This window comes from Penaeus japonicus, unplaced genomic scaffold (assembly GCF_977035675.1).
Source record: "Penaeus japonicus unplaced genomic scaffold, GWHDUDI00000001_assembly GWHDUDI00000037, whole genome shotgun sequence".
NCBI lineage: Eukaryota > Metazoa > Arthropoda > Malacostraca > Decapoda > Penaeidae > Penaeus > Penaeus japonicus.
This window is the reverse complement of record NW_028234439.1, coordinates 20,664,388-20,669,387: the sequence shown is the minus strand read 5'-3', so window position 1 is coordinate 20,669,387 and position 5,000 is coordinate 20,664,388. Positions and strand designations below refer to the sequence as shown.

Here is a 5,000-nt window from a genome sequence, read left to right as displayed (position 1 = left end):
TCAACATGTTGAAATATATACAGAGCAAAAGACGGGTCAATCACAAGCATACACAATTAAATGTTTACATATCAGGAGAACGATATAACAGTATGGATTATCACCCTCAGCATGCAAGGTCCTCTCCTAAGGTCACATGATTACATACTTGAAATATGTGGCGCACATATATGTTAATAATATATATGTATGCTTCCGGAGGAAAGAATTTATCAGAAAGTCAAGAAGTCTGTTTGTATTTAACATGATGATGTATCATAAATGATATTCATTCACATCTCAATAAAATCCTACTTGGGGTATCGTAGTCTCGGCAGAAGGGAAGTCACAATCGGGTATACACTGTTGTCAACTACAATTATGTGGTCGATGCGAAGTGTTTATACTTCTTTAAAATTTGTATTACCTGGCCATTTCTAAGCATCCATACAGCATGGGACACTGTAAGATATAGTGTACTAAGGTGTGTGACCTTGGTGACCTACACACCCTGCATTCTGTTTCCTGTTCACCTGTCGGGACACCTAACTCCCAGTAGTATTTATACCCTAACCTAATTCTCATGTGCACAGAGTCTTTCCACTTGCTCTTGCCCCTCCCATAAGCGAAGTCTGTGTTCATCGCTAGATGCATATAGTGTTGCAAGGTTTCGCTCGTTTCAATCAATTCGCCTTTCTTAATCTCATCATAGTCTAACTGCATCCTCTTGATATTGCTCCTTGCCTGCTTAAGAGTCCGAGCACTTTGTATGTCCACCTCACATTTTTTAGCTGCCTCCTTCGCTACCTCATCTACAGCCTCATTAAGGGTGATACCGACATGCGATGGGATCCAGACGAATGTAATCTCACGTCCCTGGCCTCGTAGCCTATGAGCAATCAATCGGCACTCGTTAATAATGTGCTCAAACACAGGGTCCCTGCTGTTAAGAGAGTCCAGCGCTCCCCTACTATCCACAAAAAAGAAAGCATCTTTATTAATAATTTCAATTTTTTTAAGTGCTGTCAATATTGCCCATAACTCAGCCTGTGTTGACGATATATGATTACTCAGTCTTATCCCACTGCTTGTGGTGACCACGCCACTTGCAGTGAACTGTCTGATGATTAACCCATATCCTGCTCTGCCATCTTTCAAAACTGACCCATCGCAGTAGACATGAGCAATATCAAGGCGTGTTAGACTCTTTATTTTATGACCATATCTTGATTTAAGTTGACCAGGTTCATAAAGCCTCTTATTCATAAGGAGGGGATCGACATCTACATTAATCGTCTGATCCTCCCATGGTGGCACTTTGGCGGATGCTTGAAACGATTGGCAAAAGTTTTGCAAGCCATAAAATTCTATATCATTATTAAGCGCCTTCATATATCCTCGTTTGCCCTGTCTATAAAAAGTCCTTATGTTGTCAAAACCGCTGACCATATCTCTCACTAATTTCTTTCCACTGTTCCCTCTCATGAGCCTAACGGCTGCTATGACATTAATCTCGCTTACTCTCTGTGCAATGCTTTGCAATCCTGTCTCTGTTCTCATTATGTCTATCCTAGCATTCTTTTGACACCCGAGGATAATACGCATAGCTTCATTCTGCATGGTTTCAAGCCTTCGGAGCCTCCCCTGACAAGCTATAGAAAGTGCTGGTGCTGCATAATCCACCAGAGCTCTTACTGTACTAATGTAGACTAGCCTCAGCAGAGGCACCCCGGCTCCTATCCCGCGACAAGCAAGTGCCCTGAGCGGCCGCAGTCGAGCCTTGCACTGTGTTAGTACGTGATTTACTTCAGCATCCTTGCTTGAGGCAGTGAAGCCAATGTACATACCCAGATATTTATATGTTGACACCTTCTCCACTGTTTTGTTGTTTAGAGTAAGTGGCACGTTGCCTCTTTGTTTACTCTGAAATTTGGTCTTTTCTTCATTTATAACCAGCCCCAATGTTTGAGCAAGACTAGTAAATCTGTCCAGCGCTGTTTGTAAATGGCGATGAGTGGTCCCTTGTATCAATATATCATCTGCATATATGATTGGCTGAACGCCCTTAGGGTATTCCTCTGACGCTATTCTGTTCATTAGTACATTAAAGAGCATTGTGCTTAAAGTACCCCCTGTAGCGTACCTAGCTCAATCCCTTTCTCCTCTGAAAAAAGGATTGAAACCATACGCAAGCTTTCCTATCTGTCAGATGGTCACCAATCCATCTCAGCAACTTTCCTGTTACACCCAGTCTTGTCAATTCATACAGAATGACCTCCCCATTAGCTTTATCAAAGGCTCCCTGTAAATCTATAAAGACTCTACACTTTTCTGCATCATTAGATAAACACTGAATTACACAGTCTGATGTTCCCTTTCCCTTCATAAAGCCGTACAAATTAGAAGACAGTTTATCTTCAATCATGTACATTAGTCTATTTAATAATATTCGCTCCATCATTTTACATATACAGGAAGTCAGAGATACAGGTCTATAACCGCCAGCTGATTTTGGAATAGGTATTATAATAGCTTTCTTCCAGGCCTTCGGTAATCTACCCTCCGCGTAGCTCATGTTAAATAGGTCAATGAGAGGGCTGTTCGTCATGCTTGCTAATAAGTTGAGAATATCATATGTCACTCCATCTTCCCCTGGCGAAGTGCTTTTCCCTCTTTTAACAGCATTTAGAAGTTCGTGTGTAGTTATTGGCTGACAAGATACTGCAGTGATGTTTGCGGATGAAACAACCTGTCCGATTCTTTCGGCTTCCCATGCAAACAAAGCGTCACGAGTGCTCTGTGGTAATGAAACCAGAGAAGATGCCTTTGCCCATTTCTCAATATGTTTGTTTGCCTCCTCCTCTGGGTGTGGGTGACCGATGAGGTTATTTGTTTTTCCCCTTACCTTGTTTACATGGTACCATATGTCTTTGAGACTTATACTTTCCTCACTATTTTGCGCGAACTCTGACCAACACTTTTCTCTTACTTTCCTGCTTTTCTCTCCACACATCTTTGATATGCTAAATAGTATGCCTTTATCTTCTTCCTGCCTGCCTCTTTTAGCCCACTCCCTGTGTGCTATCCTTAACATTTGTGTCCACCCTTTAAGTGTCTTATCATTGAAGTATCTGTTTTTTGTTGTTTTTTTGTGTTCCGTGTTTTTTCTCCTTTCTGTGTGACTTAGCCTTTGTAGGTAAACATCTTTCTATCGCACTTAACAAATCCTCGCTGAACCTATCTAAACTTAGGGGTGTGTAATCTCTGTACCAGCCCTCCATATTGTAAATAAACAATTCTCTGTCGCTTGTGTCTACGACAAGCCTTTTTCTTTTGAATTTAACTTGTTTTTTTACCTAAAGCTAACTTAATATACAAGGCGAAATGATCACTAAGTAGTTCACTTACTATTTCACATTCTCCTTGAATCCCCTGACCGCCAAGCAGACAGGCATAATCAAGTCGTCCACCCTTGATGTGTGTCGCCTCTTTACTACCCAGCAAGCATGCATCAGGCCTATCTTTGAGAAATTGATAAAATCTGATGCCGTTATCATTGATTTTACCCATCTCCTCTAATTGTGGGTGCCTAGCATTAAAGTCACCCACTATCAGAGTCGAGTCAGAGTACATGCAATCTGGTAGGTACCTGAGATCAAAGCATCTCCCAGAGATGTATACATTTGCAATATATACTTCACCTTCTTGTAAATACAGCTTCACACATACACTTTCAATACCTTTATTTCTGCACGGTATCTCTAGCAGTTCAGAAGGTATTGCACTTTTCACGTAAGTAGACACTCCCCGTGTCCGGTCTCCGGAATTAAGATGATATGCTCTATAACCATTGAGTTTAAGAGTGTCACCTTTTGTGTCCCTAGTTTCCTGGAGACAAATTACGTCTATGTCATTTTTCAACACGAAATAGTGGACGTCTGTTACTCTAGTAAGTAAACTACTCACATTCCACGACATTATCTTAATACTACCACACTCCATCAGACCTTTATGGTTTCCTTATATTTGGCAAACAGTTCCTGGATGTTTGCCCACTCTCCCTGAACTAACTCCCACTTTCTAAGAAGTTTATCCTTTTCAGCGTCTTTGCACTTAAGTAACAATGACCTGAAGGTCGTTGATGTTGTTCCTTCCGCTACACTCGGAATTATTTTCCTTTCTTTTCCCTTGATCGTAATTTTACTTTCTGTGTTTTTCTCAGCCACTAAAACACTGTTGTCTTTCTTTGGGATATCTTGCTCGGGAGCTTCTTCCTCAGCCTCCACTCCCTTTTTCATGTCTGTTACAGCACTATCCATCACTATCGCAATCTTTTTTTCAATTGCATCCATCCTCTGCATTAATGTATGCAACATTCCAGCAATTGCAGATATCTCTTTTACTGGAGAATCTGCATCACTGTCTCTCGTCGTTTCCTGGGCTGCAGTGTCTTCTGTCGTCTGGCCATTGATTTGTTTGTTCATGGCATTCCGGTCATCTTCCTGGAGTTGCAGTCCTCGCGGTGGGCCTTGCAACCAAGCATTGGGGGCGGTACAGGAATACTCTCCTGCACAGGTCGCCTGGTGGTCAGTCCTTTTGCCTTTTCCTCGGTTTCTTTACGGGAAGCCGAGGAATTAAGTTCCACCTTTGGCCTCGCCTTGCATGACAGAGCCCCAGCATTGTGCGAGCCTCCGCAATTGCAGCAGCAAGGTTTCACCCTCTCTCCTTTTTCTATTTTTTCTCTGCAAAGCCTGGAGTCATGCTTCCTGCCGCAGAACCTGCACCTGGCGTCCTGCTGACAGGTCCACGACTTGTGTCCCCATCTGCTACACTTGAGGCACAGGACTGGCGGCTCCACATACGGCGCCACCCTCCTGTACCCCGCCCCAGAGATGAAGACCTTCTCCGGGACTTCTCCTTTCATGAGGGCAACCAGCTGACATCGCTCCTCGCCTCGTGACTCGTGCCTTTTCACCCAAACAATCCTCTCGTCGCAGAGGAGGAAGTCTGGGTCTAATTCT

The 5,000-nt window shown here is 42.9% G+C and overlaps 1 pseudogene; it reads right to left on the bottom strand.

Annotated features, from left to right (window-relative positions):
• LOC147467234 (uncharacterized) overlaps positions 1-5,000 on the bottom strand; it is a 6,508-nt pseudogene that overhangs the window by 661 nt on the left and 847 nt on the right.